We start from the raw sequence: 20,104 nt of genomic DNA, 5'->3' as shown, positions 1-20,104 counted from the left end.
GAGATATTCTCCATCCACTGCAGAAAATGACCACATCACGGTAAGTATCCAACATTCCTTTTTCCTGCAGTGGAAGAAGATATCCTTATGCGTGGGATGTGATATAGTAGTACCCAAACAGGGCTACGTGCTTCTGGAAAGGTCCCAGAATGTTTATCTAGGGCTTAACTACTTGTTGAAGCACCCTCTTGCAAGAGAGGATATGGCAAAAGCATAAACTTGAACAAAGTCGATGTGGATCTCCAAGCGGTCGCCCTACAAATGTTTGCCAATGGCACAATTGTGCCAAAGGCAGCTGCACTCCTGGTTGAATGGGTGGAGATCCCCCAGGAGGAACAGAACCTGATACTCTGTAGCATGATGAAATGCATGCTCTGATCCACCTAGCCAGCATTGACTTTGAGATTCGACATCTCATAGTTGCAGGCTGGAAAGACAGAAAGAGTCAGATATCCTGAAATCCCTGATATGCTTGAGATAATCTTAAGCACCCTCTGAATGTCCAGCGAATGCCATTCTTTCTATAACTGCTTAATACACTGAGGGAAAATGGAAGGCAGGAGGACTTCCTGTGCTCTACAGAATGCAGTATTAACAGTGGGGATGACGATTTGGTCCAGATGGAGGATGACAGAGTCCAGGTGAAAAATACATAGGGCATTTCTACACATTTTATTATGAGCTCGTGATGGGTCAGTCATGGTTTTTTGTGGGGCCTTTATATGACATCGGCAACCTCCAGGACCCTTCCTGCATTTTTTTGCCATTATAATGGCATAATTCTCAATGGGGATTACACGGTAAGAGATTGTATCACGCTGTGAAGTGCAATAAATTTCTGATGAATTTCTGGAATGCCGCTTTATTGAAGCTCCATCTAATGGCTGTATAATGAAACATATAGAATGTGCCCAGGAAGGACACCCCCCCCCCCCGAAACAACCACATGTAAAGGAGGCAATTTTAATCCCGCAAGAAATCCGGAAGCAGAAGCCCCAGTAAGGCTGTGGGATTTTAACATCATGTGGAGAAGCTCATAGTTCCTTCCATACCAAAAAGGCATTGAGGTCAGGAACTCTTTTGGCAGAGGTCACAGCTCCCAAAGTGAAACCTTCCAGGATAGACGCTTAAGACAGACCTGTCTCAAAGGTTCGAAAGGGGCTTTCATGATGGCCTTCAAAACTTTTGTGCAAGTCCCAGCTGGGATGCCCATATAGGGTTGATTCCTCTCTCAAGGACTGCCCCAGGAGAGAGTCACATAATATCCCTGAGCTGTTGTCTGTTGAGTGGGTAGGTGCCATAGCAGAGGCTCTTAAGAACATAAGAAGAGCCCTGCTGGATCAGACCAAGGGTCCATCTAGTCCAGCATTGTCTTCACACAGTGGCCAACCAGCTGTCAACAGGAAACCCACAAGCACGACACAAGTGCAACAGCACCCTCTCACCCATGTTCCCCAGCAACCATACATAACCATACTGCCTCTGATACTGGAGGTAGCCTAGAGCCATCAGGACCAGTAGCCATTGATAGCCTCCTCCAGGAATTTGTCTAACCCCCTTTTATAGCCATCCAAAGGCTATTGATGGGTAGCCGCCTATGTTTATTCTTGATATTTTTATTTCATTTTGCATTTTGTTAAACTAGAAGCTGCTCTTAAAGCCATTCCCAGTGTCCTGCTCAGAGCGAGGCAGGAACGAAACTGGCAAAGGGAGGTTTCTCTCCTACTAGAGGGGGAGCTCTGACTTAATTCAAATAGACCAGCCTGTCAGAGCAAGTAGTAGGAGCTACCAACACATAAGGATATCCTCCCTCTACTGCAGGAAAACCAACCATCAGCTCCCCTCTAGTTCCCTCGGACCCATATTCGATTCCTCACACCCCTCCCAGGTTCCCCAAGGAATGGAAAGTGGGGGACGGACTTCCCCACAAGCTTCTCTAGGAATGCAGACGGTGGCTTTAAACATTACAGCAGCCTCTCTCAGATGTGTTGGACTTCAACTCCCATCATGCCCCCCAGACAGCATGGCCATTGGGGACGTCTGTGTTGGAGAGAGAGAGGGAATCTCTCAAAAAGGACCCAGAGGAGACTCCTCTTGCTTGATCCATGAAGACACGCAGGAGCAAGAGCATCAGGCAGACAGAGAGGAATAGCAAATCACAAAAGTCTGCCGCAGGCTCTCCCTCCAGATTAGCCCAATAGAATTTCGGCCAGAACCTTCCCATTATACTTATACCCTCATCTTAATCCACTGCAGTTATCATTTGGGCAATGAGTGGCAAGCCCTTCTCCTGCACTGCTGAAAAGACCAATGGAAGGGGGGCGGGGGTTGTATGAAAGACATGCATCATACAATGCACATCCCCTGCCACATAATCATGGCCATGCTCCAAAGAGCAAAGTCTAACGCTGGCAAATTCCCCAGCAGCGTGACTGAAGAATGCCTTTCACTTTGAAAAAAATGAGAGAAAATCATACTCTTATTCAATCCTGATTTATCACAGAAGCATCATCATTGGCATTTGTACTGTCTATTTGCGAGTTCTCTGATGTTTAGTAAGATTTCCAAGCATTACAATGCTTTCTTTCCTATGTAGCACCTTTGCTCTCTAGTAAGGCTTGTGTATTGATTGAAGGCCTTTCCCCATCCCTTGAATTTAAATGGCTTTTCCCCTATAGGGATTCTTTGATGTCTCCAACAATGTGATGTCTGACTGAAACTCATTCCACACTCCATACATTTTTAAAGTTCTTTCACTGTATGGGTTCTGTCTTGTGTATTCTTCCTCTATTACTGAAGCTTTTTCCACACTGTATGCATTTAAATGATCTCTCTCCTGTGTTGATTCTCTCACATAAAAAATCTCTTTGCTTGAAACTCTTTCCATACATTTCTACGGTTTTTCCCCTTTGCGTGTGTTTTTTTATGTTTACGAAAAGTTTTACTATCTTTGAAGCTCTGTCAACCCTCCATACATTTATGTGGTTTCTCCGCAGTGTGGGTTCTCTGGTGTCTTTTAAGGCCTCCACTAATGCTGAAGCTCTTTCCACACTCCACGCATTTATATGGTTTCTCCCCTGTGTGGGCTCTTTGATGGGAACTAAGAGTTGACCTCTGATGGACGTTCTTCCCACACTCAACACATTTAAAGGGTTTCTCTTTTGTGTGTGTTTTTTTTAGCGCAGTAAGATTTCTACTATCACAGAAGCTTTGGCCATACTCCATACATTTAAATGGCTTCTCCCCTGCATGAATTCTTTGATATCTTTTAAGGTTTCCACTATTGCTGAAACTCTTTCCACACTCCATGCATTGATATGGCTTCTCCCCTTTGTGGGTTCTCTGGTGTCTTTTAAAGGTTCCACTATTGCTGAAGCCTTTTCCACACTCGATGCATTTATATGGTTTCTCTCCAGTATGGGTTCTTTCATGGGCAGTAAGAATTCAGCAATCATTGAAGGTCTTTTCACACACCATGCATTTTTTAAGGTTTCTCTCCTGTGTGGGTTCTATGATGTCTTTGAAGACTTCCAATATTGCTGCAGCCTTTCCCACACTCGACACATTTATATGGTTTCTCCCCTGTGTGGGTTCTTTGGTGTAAAGTAAGGCTTGAATTCACATAGAAGCTTTTTCCACGTTCGGTACATTTATGTATTTTCTCCCATGTGGGGGTTCTTTCATGGGCAATGAGAATTCCACTTCTACAGAAGCACTTTCCACACTCTGTGCATTTTTGTGTTTTTCCTCCTGTGTGAGTTCTGCAATATCTATTTAATGTTGATTTATCTGTGAATATTTCCCTCCACATTGGACACATGCTCCTTCTCTTTCCTTTGTGATCTTCTAGGATTAGGAGATCACAGGCATCAGCAACATGAGAAGTAGAGGATTTCTTCCTACTCTTCTTTGATTGGTTTCCTTTATACCTCTTTTGTCTGCTTTGATTGCCAAATGTATATTTTCTGGCTTTGTCCTTGGTTGTTTCCAGTGACACCACATGCAGCTTTGCATAAATTTCCTTATCTTTCCCATCACCTGTTTTGGGGAGGGGGGGAAGAAACGGAAATCATTGTTAGTTCTTCAAGCTAGAAACTGAGGACCCGATCACAGATCAAGACCAATTAGTTGTTGCTCTTATTTCGGTATCTACAAGATTTCTCCTCTTTCCTCTCTGTATGCACGGCAGAAACCTAGGTTAACTTTTGAAAATACTACCATCTCAGAAAAACCATGAATTTCTTACTGATCCTTTTCCCACTTGTTTTCAATAGGCATGTACGTGTGTGTGTGTGTGTGTGTGTGTGTGTGTGTTTTCTTCCTGTAATACATCACAATTTAGCAATTGGAGGTTTTGTTCCCATCATATCCTTTCACTCAGTGAACTCATTCTCCTCTCAGGCCTCAGTCACTGTCTAGCCCCAGGCAGTTGGAATCCAAGTTTCGGGGAGGGGGGCAAGTGGGGGGAGCTTGCTGTCAGTCCAAGGGAGCTGGCGGGGGGGTCCAAAACAGGCAGGGAGCAAGTTCCAAAGCAGCAAACAGGGGTCAGAGGGTGGCCTTGCTAAGAGAGCCCTGGTGATGCAGGAGGAAAGCAGCTGGAGCCTTAGTGCTGGAAGCCCCACTTTGAGACCCCCATCCCAGTGCCTTATAATTCCCAATTGGTTTCCCTGACCAATATTGGGTAAGGAATCTTCATGTCCGATCTTCCTGGTCTCTTGCCCATCTTCTCTCACAGGACCCATCATCCTGCTGAAAATTCTGTCACTCTCCTTTCTCCTACGACAGGCGTGGCCCTTGAATCTTGGACATACCATCTCCACTGCAGCATGGAGACAGGCAATCCAAGATGCAGGAAAGGGTTATTGGAAAAAGATTCATGTCAATGATTCACTAAGAATTGTTAATACTTGGTTTGTGGGGATGCGATGAAAGAGGACTGACCATCTAAGCTCAGATGAAGAAAAGAAACTCTGTGGGAGGGAGAGGTAATTAATGTCAAGGTGAGTATAAGGGGAAAGGCCACATGGTACGTTCACCCAGAGAGAAACTGAACAGGAGTGTCAAGAACAAAGTGTCAAATCATGTTTGCAGTTGGGTGTGGATCTATCCCTGATCCTGGATATGCAGATCTCAGTGGAGGCCAGGAGTTGATGCTGAGGCTGGTCCATCAACTACACCCTTTCCTAGAGGTGTCTGATCTGACCATGGTAATTCACATGCCCTAGTTACATCTCATTTGGGATTACTGTAACCTGCTCTCCATGGGGCTGCGTTTGAAGAGTGATCAGAAACTCCAGTTGGTTCAGAATGCTGCAGCCAGAAGTCTGACTGGGGTCATGTGACTCCCATGTTACAAGAACTGCACTGGCTGCCAGTAGGTTTCTGGGCCCAGTTCAAAGTGTTGGCTCCCAAAGCTGGGAACCAGATTTCCTCAAGGGCTACCTTCTTGCCTGTCCAAATCTTCAGGTCCTCCAAGGAGGTCCTTCTCTCAGTCCTGCCAATATCTGAGGCACGTTTGGTGAAGCAGAAGAAAGGACCTTCTCGGTGACTGTGCCCGAGCTGTGGAATTCTCTCCCCAGAGAAGCCTGCTTAGCTCCCTCTTTTATGTTCTTCTGCTGTCAGGCAAAGACATTTACATTTAGACCTCTTGAGCTGACCTGACATTTTAACGGAGTCTTGGTTTGTCTGCTATTCCTTTTTGTTGTATTGTTGATGTCAGTAACATTTTTTGAAGATGCTTTATTGTATTTTTAGTGTTGTTAGCCACTTTGGCTGACACATGCATTAAGGTGGGATATAAATTGGAAAAATACATACACACATACACACGCAAGATAGGTCTAAGAACCTACCTGTCAGTCTCCCCTGGACAAACATCTCTTCTTCCTTATCTTCAAGCCAGGAGATGAGGTCAGGTTTGGGCATCAGAGGCCCACCTTCATGGGGGAACAGAAACCTAAGTGTTATTTATGGCACTTGCAACTGCAAATACGTTCAGACACCCCAAAGTACACTGCCTGTTCCCCACTCCCCAGCCTATTCAATAGACAAATGGAATGAATGCTAGAAAGTCTAAATCAGGGAAGTAACAGGTGGGGAGAGGACATGATGGATCTGGAATCATCCATGTGGTTTCTGCGGATTTCCCAGAAAGGACTGAAATACCATATGACCAATGGTGTAGTGCAAGAGAAGTCAGCACTGTTCCCCTTGAGGTTGTAACAGCCTAAAGAGGGAAAGTCCTGCCTGGAGAGAAGTGCCTGCTTAGACCATCCCACTTCCTCCAAAGGACAGCCAGGAAGCATCTGGTCTGCTGCCCCCATATATGCTTGGCAAAGGGGCCACCAGTATCCAAAGAGCCCCTGAATCTTTGCCAGGGCAGCAGAAGGTACCACAAGGAGGCTAGACTTAGAGTAGGCCAGGCCAACAGATTAGCAACATTCATCCTCTTTGGTGGCATCCTTACTGGTAAGTAAAGAAACCAACATGAACTGAATGCTTTCAGCATCTTTCAAGAAAGGGGAAAGGGATCCTTACCCAGCAAGGCCACGTTCCCATAATTCTCCAGCATGACTTCCCTGTACAGCGCCCTTTGGCCTGGATCCAGCAGAGCCCACTTCTCCTCTGTGAAACGCACAGCCACCTCCTCAAAGGGCATGAAATGCTGAGAAAAGACGGAAGTATTCTCTGCTCACCAAAGCTGCTGTTCCACTAGCTTGATGTAGAAGGTTCCTAAGCTGGAGCTCTGTAAAAGCTCTGTTGTTGTTGTTGTTATTATTCTACTTATTAATTTACTGAGTTGCTTAATTTATATCCCACCTTTCTGCCAAAGAATGACATTTAAGGTGGCTAACATTAAAATCCAGATGAGAACAAAGATCTTAATAAAAATGTAACTTAAAAATAAATTAAAAACACAACAATAAAAGAAATCAGCTGTACCACCCTTCCAGCAACAAACCAGTTTATATGCCAAAGGCCTGCCTGAATAAAAATGTCTGTTGCCTTGAAGCCAGCAGGATGGGAACCGGGGGAAGTTCCCCCACCACCACCGCTGAAGAGACGAAGCATGATTTTTTTTTCATAGCCCCAACTCTGAACCAAGTGGGAGGAGCAGCCCACTCCTTAGTAACCTAAGAACATAACAACATAGGAAAAGCCATATTGGATCAGACCAAGGGTCCATCTAGTGCAGCATTCTGTTCACATAGTGGCTAAACAGCTGCCCACAGGAAACCCACAAGCAGGACATAAGGGCAACACCACCCGCTTGCCCATGTTCCCTTCACCACTGACGAAGCCTCCCTTACCTGAGCTGAGGGCAGAGCAGCTTCTTCCATTTCACCACAAAGAGGAGCATATCTGGAACTCATCACTGATATTTTCCCTGTGAGAGTGACAAAAAAAGATGGCCACATACCTATTTCCTATGCCAATTTCTTGGATAAAACCCACATAATTATATTTGCCTTGGGGCACAATTCAAGATGGTGGATTTGATCTAGAAATGCTCAGAAGCTTTGGGTTAAGGTTTCTCTCCCCACCAACGTCTTGCATTCTTTGCCTTGGGAGGTCCCACCTCACCCATCCATCAGCCTCCCTTTCTTTAAGTGGATGGAGGAAGCCCATGTGGGAGTCTGGCACAAGGAAGACTGGGGGTAGGTGGAGGGCTCCTCACCATCTCCCCCTGACAACAGCCCCTATTACGGAGTTTAGTCTTTGTATTATCACATTATAGTTGCAGTAGTTAGGAAGCCTAAGCTTACCAGTTTGCTATCTATGGCGAATTAGGACATTTCACCAAAGAATACATCAAGAATTGTTTAGGTGGTGTGAGGCAGGGGGGTCCATTCTGGTTGTATACAAACAAGAAATTTCCAGAGGGTAGCCATGTTCATCTATTGCAGTAAAAACAAGAAAGAGTTTTGTAGCACCTGAAAGACTAAAACATTTATTCTGGTATAAGCTTTCATGGATTATAGCCCACTTTATCAGAAATAGTAAGGAAAAATTCTTATTATAAATATATACGTGGGGCTGCCTTTGAAGACAGTTCAGAAACTCCAGCTTGTGCAGAATGCGGCCGCTCGAGTATTGGTGCGGGTGAGGCGATTTGATCATATAATACCTATACCGCACCAGCTGCACTGGTTACCAGTGCTTTTCCGACCACAATTCAAAGTGCTGGTTTTGACCTTTAAAGCCTTAAATGGTCTGGGACCAAGTTACTTGAAGGACCGCCTACACCCATATCAGTCTGCCTGCACTTTAGACCAGAAAGAGAGGCCCTTCTCATTTGCCCAACCATGAGAGAAGTCAGGTGGGTGAACACACGTGAGAGGGCCTTCTCTGCAGTGGCCCCACACCTTTGGAACAAGCTGCCATCGGAGGTCTGCCATGCTCCGTCACTGCAGACTTTTAAGAAGGCCTTGGAAACATATTATTTTACCTTGGCCTTCTATTGATATGACTGCTACTGTTGCTGCTGTTAACGTCGTTGGTTCTGTTGTTGGTTTTAATTATTGTTTTAATTGTTGGCTTTTACTGTTCTTATGTTTTTAACATTTTTAATATTTTAACTGTTTTTATGTATTTTTTTGTTGTAAGCCACCTTGGGAGGGCTTCTGCCAAGAAATATTTTAAATAAATAAACAAACAAATAAACAAACAGCTAGCTAGCTAGGTAGCTTATAAAATATGTAGCCTAAGATACTTGGCACGTCTCTGAGTATCCATGATCTATCATGTGATAAGGGAGAGAGTCTTCTCTGTTGTAGCACCCGGATTGCAGCTCACCTTCGACATGGAGGTGCAAATGGTGCCAACATCATAATCAGTTTCGGTGCCAGATCAAACCTGTTTGTTTACTCATGTATTTTAAACTGGTTTATTAAGCGGGTTAATGTGAGCTGTCTATTTTCTGTGTTTCCTGCCTTTTATCACTGTAGTTAAAGTTTGATCCTAGAATTAAGGTTGCCAGATCTGCGGGATCACAAAGCCAAAACTGACAAGGCAGGGCCTAGTGACGTCAGAGGGTGGCCAATCTTGAAAGAGAAGCACTTTAGTGGAAATTAAACTTTATGCCAAGACAGTGGCTATGAGGAACCTTGAGATGAGTAACTTCTTGCTCCACCCAACTAGTTTGTTTCCCAAACTTGAACGGGTGTATCTGAGATGTACCAGGTCAAGAGAGAATACAATGGCTTTAAGGACAGACCCCACTCAGTGATAGACTTCCAAACCTTTACTAAATGCTTAGGGCTTCAAGAATTAGGGCTTTAACATCCCTAAATATACACCGGTTATAATCACTAAAAGCAGAATGAAAATATTAGCAAGCATATTGTTAACATAGTAAAACCTAGGTTCCTCTCAATCTAACAGGCAATATCAAAGATTCATATTTACCTAAATCGAAGGCATGGTGAGCAAAGACAGCCTGAGCAGGGAGGGCAGTTTTCTCGTTCTCCCAGGATCTCTCTCCCAAACAAACCAAACTGTGGTCTTTTATAACCCCCATGTTGTTGATGGCCTCATCCTTAATTTCGGACCTGGTCATACCACCACTCCCATTGCTCTCAATGTAACCAGACCTGCCATTGACACCAGTAACATCTAGACGAAGGTTTCCCTGCTAAACTAAGCTGGCTGCTTCCAGTACCTAGCCGACTCACTTGTGGGAGCAGTCAATAATGGAATATTCAATTCCAAGAATATATTCCATTACTCAAAATTATCTCACAACACATGCACACATGGAACTAGTTGTGGTATAAAATTTAATAAATTCTTATCAATTCCACACAGTACAATACATATTCCCCTTCATGGATCACTGCCTTGTTGTGGCGAAAGGGCTTGCGTAACTCAGTGAAGCCATAAGCTATGCCGTGCAGGGCCACCCAAGACGGACAGGTCATGGCAGAGGGTTCTGACAAAATGTGGTCCACTGGAGAAGGAAATGGCAACCCACTCCAGTATTCTTGCCAAGAAAACCCCATGGAATGTATCACAAGGCTAAAAGAGATGACGCCGGAAGATGAGCCCCTCAGGTCGGAAGGTGTCCAATATGCTACTGGGGAAGAGCAGAGGGTATTTCCAAGTAGCGCCAGAAAGAGTGAAGCGGCTGGGCCAAAGCCGAAAGGACACTCAGCTGTGGATGTGTCTGGCGGTGAAAAGAAAATCCGATGCTGTAAAGAACAATATTGTTTAGGAACCTGGAATGTCAGATCAATGAATCAAGGTAAGCTGGAGGTGGTCAAACATGAGATGGCAAGATTGAACATCGACATCTTGGGAATCAGCGAACTAAAATGGACAGGCATGGGCGAATTTAATTCAGGTGACCATCATATCTACTATTGTGGGCAAGAATCCCTTAGAAGAAATGGAGTAGCACTCATAGTCAACAAAAGGGTGGGAAAAGCAGTACTGGGGTACAATCTTAAAAATGATAGAATGATCTCAGTATGAATCCAAGGCAAACCATTCAACATCACAGTAATTCAAGTCTATGCCCCAACCACTGAGGCCGAAGAAGCTGAGGTTGATCGGTTCTATGAAGACCTACAACACCTTCTAGAACTAACACCAAAAAAAGATGTCCTCTTCATCATAGGGGATTGGAATGCTAAAGTAGGAAGTCAAGAAATCACTGGGATAACAGGCAGGCATGGCCTTGGTGTACCAAATGAAGCAGGACAAAAGCTAATAGAGTTTTGCCAAGAGAACATGCTGATCATAGCAAACACTCTTTTCCAACAGCATAAGAGGCGACTCTACACATGGACGTCACCAGATGGTCAATATCGAAATCAGATTGATTATGTCCTTTGCAGCCAAAGATGGAGAAGCTCCATACAGTCAGTAAAAACAAGACCTGGAGCTGACTGTGGCTCAGATCATGAGCTGCTTCTTGCAAAATTTCGGCTTAAATTGAAGAACGTCGGGAAAACCACTAAACCGTTCAGGTATGACCTCAGTCATATCCCTTCTGAATATACAGTGGAGGTGAGGAATAGATTTCAGGGATTAGACCTGATAGACAGAGTGCCTGAGGAACTATGGACGGACATTGCCTCCTGAACATTGTTCAGGAGGCAGCAACAAAATCCGTCCCAAAGAAAAAGAAATGCAAGAAAGCCAAGTGGCTGTCTGATGAGGCTTTACAAGTAGCTGAGGAAAGAAGGGAAGCGAAAAGCAAGGGAGAAAGGGGAAGATATACCCAACTGAATGCAGAGTTCCAGAGAATAGCAAGGAGAGACAAGAAGGCCTTCTTAAATGAACAATGCAAAGAAATCGAGGAAAACAACAGAATGGGAAAGACTAGAGATCTCTTCAAACTACCGCACAATTGCGCTCATTTCACATGCCAGCAAGGTGATGCTCAAAATCCTACAAGCTAGGCTTCAGCAGTATGTGAACCGAGAACTACCGGAAGTACAAGCTGGGTTTAGAAGAGGCAGAGGAACTAGAGATCAAATCACCAACATTCGCTGCATCATGGAGAAAGCAAGAGAATTCCAGAAAAACGTCTATTTCTGCTTCATTGACTACGCTAAAGCCTTTGATTGTGTGGATCACAACAAACTGTGGCAAATTCTGAAAGTGATGGGAGTACCAGACCACCTTACCCGTCTCCTGAGAAACCTGTACGAGGGTCAAGAAGCAACAGTAAGAACCAGACATGGAACAACCAATTGGTTCAAAATTGGGAAAGGAGTACGACAAGGCTGCATATTGTCGCCCTGCTTATTTAACTTATATGCAGAGTACATCATAAGAAATGCCGGGTTGGATGAATCACAGGTCGGAATTAAGATTGCCGGGAGAATTATCAACAACCTCCGATATGCAGACGATACCACCCTAATGGCAGAAAGCGAAGAGGATCTCAAGAGCCTCTTGTTGAGGGTGAAAGAGGAGAGTGCAAAAGCTGGTTTGAAACTCAACATTAAAAAAACATTAAAAAAAAGATCATGTCATCTGGCCCTATCACTTCCTGGCATATAGAAGGGGAAGAAATGGAAGCAGTGACAGATTTTACTTTCTTGGGCTCCAAGATCACCGCAGACGGTGACTGTAGCCATGAAATTAAAAGACACTTGCTCCTTGGGAGGAAAGCTATGGCAAACCTAGACAGCATAGTAAGAAGCAGAGACATCACCTTGCCGACAAAGGTCCGTCTAATCAAAGCTATGGTTTTCCCAGTAGTAATGTATGGCTGTGAGAGCTGGACTACAAGGAAGGCTGAGCGCCGAAGAATTGATGCTTTCGAACTGTGGTGCTGGAGAAGACTCTTACGAGTCCCCTGGACTGCAAGGAGGTCAAATCAGTCCATCCTAAAGGAAATCAACCCTGAGTGCTCATTGGAAGGACAGATAATGAAGCTGAAGCTCCAATATTTTGGCCACCTAATGCGAAGAGAAAACTCCCTGGAAAAGACCCTGATGCTGGGAAAGACTGAAGGCAAAAGGAGAAGGGGACGGCAAAGGATGAGATGGCTAGATAGCATCACGGATGCAATGAATATGAACTTGAGCACGCTCCGGGAGAGAGCGCAGGACAGGAAGGCCTGGCGTGCTATGGTCCATGGGGTCACGAAGAGTCGGACACGACTGAACGACTGAACAACAACAACAACAATACATATTCTGCTACACAAGCAGGTGAAACACCTGGAGATGTTTGCAGAACACCTCAAGTTGCAAAATCTCACATTGTTCTGAGTTAGTTAAAACAGGATCATGGAAACTGACCAATCCACTCAGGGAGCCAGGCAAGATATATTCCCACCACAAACCAAAGCACTTTACCTCTCAGTCCGGCCTGGGCAAGTTGTTCTTCCTCTTCTTCCAACCAGGAGATGAGGCGAAGCTGAGGAAGCAGAGGCCCCTTTTAAGGGGAAACCAAATGAAACATCATAGTTACTTCTAATTTTCATGAATTCCAGACTATCTCTGTCTTCTCCACACCTTAAGACAAATACAGAATATAAAGACATTGTAAAACTGGCAAGTAATTCGGGGGGGGGGAGCATATTATGGACTGGAATCACCCGTCTGGTGTCTCAGCTCAGACTGAAATAACAGATAGGAAATGGTGTCATGGAGGAGAATCCAGAAGTCTTCTCATCAACACATCTCTCGGCACAGAGAAGAAAAGTGCCAGCCTAGATAGAAGCACCTGCTTAGAGCAGCCCACCACCTCCAAGAGAGCCAGGAGGCATCAACTGGTACTGGAAGCATCAATTTGGGCCTGGTACAGGACCACAAGGTAAGAGCTCCCTGCAAAGGGATTAATTGCCAGGCTAGGAGGAAAAAGCACATGATGGTGAGGCTTTGAGAGCATGAATAGGGCAGACAGACTGGCCACACACCCTTGACAACATCTTTACTGATAACTTAAAACACTAACAGGAGTTCTCCATATTTATCAAGCAAGGGCAAAGGGATCCTTACCCAGAGAGGCCACTTTCCGATAATTCTCCAACATGACTTCCCTGTACAGCGCCCTTTGGCCTGGGTCCAGCAGAGCCCACTCCTCCCTGGTGAAATGTACAGCAACCTCCTCAATGGACACTGGGTGCTAAAAGGAAAAAAAGAATGTATTTCTCAGCACAAAAAATACAGGTAGCCATGTTGGTCCCTTAGGAAAAATCCAAACAAGAAAGGTCAAACATCTTTATGAGGACCATCGAAAAATCCCTTGACCTCTGCTCCGTACTTCATAGGAATGCCATGACTTCCACTTGCTGATTCAAACAGGTTTGAATAAGCTTTGGACTTTTGTGTTTTCAAAAGGAGAGCAGGCAATGCTTCTTCTTTGTCTCGGAATGTCTCAGGGCATTGGCCAGTCTTCCTGTGTCCCAATATGTCTTCAACCTTTTGCATCTGGCCCCATCTAATCCAGGAGTCCCCAACCTTTTTGGACCCGTGGGCACATTTGGGAATTTGAGAAACAGCTGTGGGCACCACCACAAAATGCCTAATCAGTGGATCGCTGCTTTGGCATCTATACCTGTCACATCTATGGATCTTGGGCTGCGTCTTATTCAGCTAAAACTTTTGCTTCATGTCTACTAGACTCCACAACATCTCTTTAATAATAGGTTGTCTCATTCAGCTAATTGCTGGTGCAGCTAGTGCTTCTCTTAAACCTATGTTTTGGCACTGTCCAGTAGCTGCTTCTTTGGGGGAGAAGGTTATTATACAGATAAATTTTCTACTGGAACAGTCTTTAATATTTGCAGATGTACACGCTCTTTTAAATTATTTACCTGCTTTGTGGAAATTAATGAACTGTCAGCATAAATGGATTCTCCGCATCCTTTTGACAGCTAAAAGACTGATATTACAACATTGGAAGGATAAACACTCGCCTCCCATAATGCAATGGACTGAGGACCATACAATGCTTTCACTATTTGAACAGGTGGAATATAGATGCCACCTTCAAATGGATACTTATTTGGGTATTTGGCTGCTTTTGTTGAAACCTATGTATAACTGCTAGAAAGTTGTATGCATGTCATACGTGTTCATTGCTATGGATATATACAAATCCATGTATGTATATTAAAACAACGGGGGAAAAGTTATTTAAAAAAAAGGATTGCAGGTGTCCATAGGTGCCACACTGGTGACCCCTGCATGGATGCCTCATTGGGGACCCCTGACCTAATCTAATCTGCTTGCAAAAAAAATGGCTAAATTCCACTAATGCAGAATGCGCTCCCACCATGCCCTCTATCAGGAATAAAACGGCTTATGTGCCCAAACTGGTGGAATTTGCCCATGATTTATTAGTGGGCAGCTTTGTTATCTTGCCACTATAGGAGCCAAGTGAAAGAGAGAGAGAAGTTCCTCTTTCTGCTGCCTGTAAAGGAGAGAAAGTAGGACAGTTGGATACTTTTAATCCCCTATACCTGATATTTGCTATGTGAGTTCCAGCTGTTTGAAAGGAGAAGGCTGGGTTGCTTGGGTATTTTTTGTGTGATTAAAGAAGGTTCATGTCAGCAAACTGATAGGATTTGCCCAACGATCCCTCCCTTACCTGTTCTGACTGCATAGTGGCTCTTTCCACTTCACCACAAAGAGGAAAGGATCCAGAATGTGTCTTGGAGGTTTTTCCACTGCCTGTGAGGAAAGGAGAGAAGGAAGGATGGTGGCATCCTTGTTGTTATCCTGTATGCATGTTTCCTAGGGCAGTTCCTTATGTGGAAACCAGCCGGCTCCCTCTGCTTCTTTCACAATTCTGGATTTCATCTAGAAAGGCTCAGAGTGTTTGACAGTTCGTATCACTTTCCACCCAGGTTCTTCCACTCTATGCCTGGGAAGCAGTGGTGTAGTGGTAAATTTTGAGGTGCACGTGCTCATCCTGACAGCCCCCATAGCCACGCCCCAAAGGAGACTCCAAAGATGCAGGCAGCTGTGCCGATCCTTATCAAGAAACCAGTTCTAGCAGTTTTATCTGATGGAGCTGGTCTTTTGGAAAGCGAATGGGTCTTAATTTCCCCCTCAAGACCAAACCACCCCAAAATACTTCACCTTATTACTGGGAACAATATACTGCTGTTGGGAAAATTCATTCCCCTCTGCTACTGTGAGAATTGCAGCTAAGCTCAAAGGGAACAAGGAATTCTGTGGTGGGAGGCAGATGACATCAGCATCCCTGCCGATAAAAAAGTGCTGGTGCTACATCACTGCAAACCCTGGCTCCACTATATCACTCCTGTGACGGTCCTGTCCCACATATCTGCACAGAACAGGGGTGCAGAACCTCAGGCCCGGGGGCCAAACCTGGCCTTCCATGTGTCCCAGAAGGAACCTTTAAAAGACACCAGAGAACTCACACAGGGGAGAAACCATATAAGCGCCAGCAGAAAGCAACCCACCTCCTCAGTTGCCCTGAGCTGCCCGTCCTGCAAACAACACAAGACCCACCTGCTGGCTTTTACTTTTTTCGCCTCCACAGCACAGAAACCAGCCAGACCCTCCAGGGGGATGCCCGGAGAAATCCCTCCCACCGGTGCAACAGCAATCCCAGCTGTCAGGAGGGACTTCATTCTACTTCCACCAGTCTCTGCCTTGAGACTTGGGCTTCGGAAGGCGAATAAGAACCTGGCCGCTGTCCACCCACCCCTCAGATAACAGCAGGGAAACCGACGAGGCTCTTTGGAGATTAGGGGCGCCCCAAGGCGGCTCCCCACCTCTGGAGCACAAAAGCACCACACCGACCCCCCACCCCAGCAAGGCTGTTTCCCCTGCACCAGGATGCCTCAGGATGCACCAGGATGCCTCCCTGCACCAGGACGCACCGCCCGCCCCCCCTCAGGTGACTGGATAGATCTCCGAGAGGGGAGGAAAACCGTGCCATGGAAAGAATGGGGGGGGGGTGTCCTTGCAGCTGGAGGCTTCAGGGGTCCCCCTCCCTATTTTGTGTTTTGAGAGCGCTCTTTTTCCTCCTCTCCCCTCCCCCCGCCCCACTAAGCAAGTCTGCCGACTGCACCAAAGCCCCCTCTCCCACCCCTACCACCTGCCCCATATCCAGCACGACCTGGGCTGATCGACGGCGGCGGGGAGGGGGAGGGGGAGGGGGCGGGGGGCTTCAGAGAAGGCCTTGCAATGGAAACCACGCAGCTGTTTGGGCCCCGCTTTGCAGCTGGATTGCATGGATCAGCCCCCAGCTCATGATTCCCAGAAGGGAGCTAAAGGGGGGTGGGGGTGTCTTCCCTCCTTTCCCCACCAGTCCTTCCAAACAAGCAACTCCGCGCGCCCCCTCCATCACCCCAGCCGTGCACCTTTACCTCCTTGTTGTCCTCTCCACCACCCAGCTCCGCCCTCCCCGCCAGCCCTATTTCTCTTCCTGCTGTCCCCCTCCCACTTTTCAGATTTCCTGCCTCTCCAGGAACCAGAGCCGAGCTCTCCCGTGGAGTCCCGAGTGGCGGGGGCCCCCGGTCTGCAGACCTCTCAGCTGCGCCCACTGAATCCTACCCACCTGTCCGATGGCTCCTGCCCGGCTGCTGCTGTGTCTCCCCAGAGTAAACTCAGCGAGCTGGGAGGGAAACCTCGGGGTGGGGTGGGGTGGGGTGGGGTGGGGGTGGGCAGCCAGCTCCCCCACCCTTGTTCCCAAGCCCCGGAAGGGGGGCGCGTGGCTGGCCAGCTTTTCTGATTTATATCTCACCTTCCTTGCTTGGAACCCTATAAGGCAGGGGAAGGCAGCCTGGTGCCTTCCTGAAGTCTTGGACTACAACTCCCACCATCCCTGTCCATTCGCCCTGATGCCTGGGGCTGATGGGAGTTGAGTCCAAAACATAGGACACAATCCTAGGCAAGCTTAGGCAGAACAAAATCCTACAACTCGCAGCATTCCCCAGCCAAGTTGGGGCATCATTGGAGCTGTGGGACTTTTTCCTGTCTAAATAGACATAGGCTTGCGCCCTTAAGAACATAAGAGGAGTCATGCTGGATCAGACCAAGGGTCCATCTACACATTCTGTTCCCACAGTGGCCAACCCCCAAGTAGGACACAACTGCAATAGCGACCCCCATTTTGTTCCCCAGCAACTGGTATAAAGGTATGCCTCTGATACTGGAGGCAATTGATGCCATCATGACCAGTAGCCATTGATAGCCTTATCTTCCCTGAATTTGTCTAATTCCCAACTTCTAGGTGGCACCAGCTTGCCTATCTTGTTTGACTGGAATCCATGGGGGGGTGACCCTCTTGCCCCTATGAACAGACACCTATGATTCTCAACTTCTAGATGGCACTTGGTTGCCTGTTTATATTAAGGTTCACCATAAGGTCTCCTATTTTGGCACTGACCAGATCAAAACCAGCTTCAAGTGGCTGAATCATGGGCTTTCCCTCCATCACCCTGGAATGGCTTACCTATGCCTGGAACTCCGCGACAGTCAACATGTGTGAAATGTGTTTTGTGTTCCTCTAAGTGTATACCTCTCTGATGCTTTGCCCATTTCCACCAGTGTCCAGCAGCCTTCTGTATAGGATGGATGCACAGATTCTGGGGGCTTCAACCTGAGACCCATTGACACCCAAATTGCATTCATTGAAGTCCTTCTTCCCATTTGGAATGTACGTATTTTCTAAAATCTGTTCCATCTGTGTTTTGCAGATTATCAGGTCTTTCGTTCCATTGTCCACTTGTTGATAGAATCTGGGGGTTTTAGGGATATATGAGAATGTGGTTCCATTTGCTCAAGTGCACATTAAAATGCATGCACACTGCCCAAGTGCAGATTTGTGCAAATCCCCCCCCCCCAATTAAAAAACGGTGCACAAGTCTGTGTAACTCAGATAAAGCTGTCTGCTGCAGAAACCACAGGACAGATTCATAAAAAATCTGAACTCATTGGAATCACTTGCGGATTTCTCCAACATCCCTACTTCCCATAACACATTAATTGGTGGAATTGCCATTAGAAATTGCCATTCCTATTAATATTCGCTCTGTGCTGATTCATGGTTAGGCCAGAATACTTCATAACGTAATCCTTCCCTTTGTTCTTCTCTTTGAATTGCGGGCCTGACAACTCTCGGTGTCCTATCAGGGGACTGAAGCTGTCCATATGGCACGCGTACAGGCAAAAAATCTTCCTCCCTCCCATTCCAGATGAATTGGATTAAGAATCTCTGCTCTTTCCAAGCAGAAAGCAAACATAGCCAGAAACCCTGGTTCAGACTCTGTTATATTGCATGGATCCCTGTGAACCAAACTTTTGGCTCAAAGAGTCTATGGCTCTACTAGGCCTATTTCCCAGTACACCTGAAGACCAAACCAAAAACAAACACTCTTGCCCGCTCCTTTGGGAACTATGAGGGAGGCCAACTGACCCTATAATGTAGCTACGTTATTTTAAAAAGTGAAATCGGCCTATGAGAACCAGTGTGGTGTAGTGGTGAGAGTATTGGACTGGGAGCCAGGAGATCTGGGTTCTAGTCCCCACTCAGCCATGGAGGCTCACTGAAGCCAGTCACAGGCTCTCAGCCCAACCTACCTCACAGGGTTGTTGTTGTGAAAATGGAGAGGAGGAGGCTCATGTAAGCTGCCTTGGGTTCCTTGCAAGAGGAAAAAAGGCGGGATATAAATGCAATATTTTTTTTTAAACCTTTCGACAAAGGTCCGCATAATCAAAGCTATGGTTTTCCCAGTAGCAACGTACGGCTGTGAGAGCTGGACTATAAGGAAGGCTGAGCGCCGAAGAATTGATGCTTTCGAACTGTGGTGCTGGAGAAGACTCTTACGAGTCCCCTGGACTGCAAGGAGGTCAAATCAGTCAGTCCTAAAGGAAATCAACCCTGAGTGCTCATTGGAAGGACAGATACTGAAGCTGAAGCTCAAATATTTTGGCCACCTAATGCAAAGAGAAAACTCTCTGGAAAAGACCCTGATGCTGGGAAAGACTGAAGGCAAAAGGAGAAGGGGACGGCAGAGGATGAGATGGCTAGATAGCATCACCGATGCAATGAATATGAACTTGAGCACACTCCGGGAGAGAGCGCAGGACAGGAAGGCCTGGCATGCTATGGTGCATGGGGTCATGAAGAGTCAGACACGACTGAACGACTGAACAACAACTTATATCCAAAAGGGACTTGCACCATCTGAAAAGGACTTGCGGCATCTCTGAACTGTGGTGATTTTCCCATTCTGCTGAAGCCTCATCCCATACCATTCCAGGGGATCCCTTGATCCTCCAGAGTGACTTGGGGGGGGGGGGCAAAGAGAGCTGCAGTGGGGAGGAGGAGCCAGGAAAGCCCATCGTACAAACAGAGTTCTGCATGCTCTTCTCCGAATCCAACCTAGTATTTCAGCGGTTAGAAGGTGGCTTGCGTTTGGTTCACAAAAACTAAGAAATGACCAATTTCAATAAAATTATTGAATGTTTGCCTTTTTCTGGCACCCATGTAATTAGACCAGCCTTCCCCAACCCGGCAGCCTCCAGATGTTTTGGACATCAAATCCCATCAGCCCCAGCTAGCACGACCAATGGTCATGAGGGCTGGGAGTTATCCAAAACATCTGGAGAGAACTAGGTTGGGGAACACTGGACTTAGAGCATTTAGCCATCAGGGTATA

General features: G+C 46.2%; 1 pseudogene; it reads right to left on the bottom strand.

Moving 5' to 3' along the window:
- Positions 1-383: 383 nt before the first annotated feature.
- Positions 384-16,066, bottom strand: LOC146356326 (uncharacterized; annotated as a pseudogene).
- Between the last annotated feature and the right edge of the window lie 4,038 nt (positions 16,067-20,104).

This window comes from Heloderma suspectum, chromosome 2 (genome assembly GCF_057233095.1).
Source record: "Heloderma suspectum isolate Gila_16-S chromosome 2, 16-S_ref, whole genome shotgun sequence".
Classification (NCBI taxonomy): domain Eukaryota; kingdom Metazoa; phylum Chordata; class Lepidosauria; order Squamata; family Helodermatidae; genus Heloderma; species Heloderma suspectum.
Note: the sequence above shows the minus strand (reverse complement) of the source record. Positions and strands in the feature narration are given on the sequence as shown.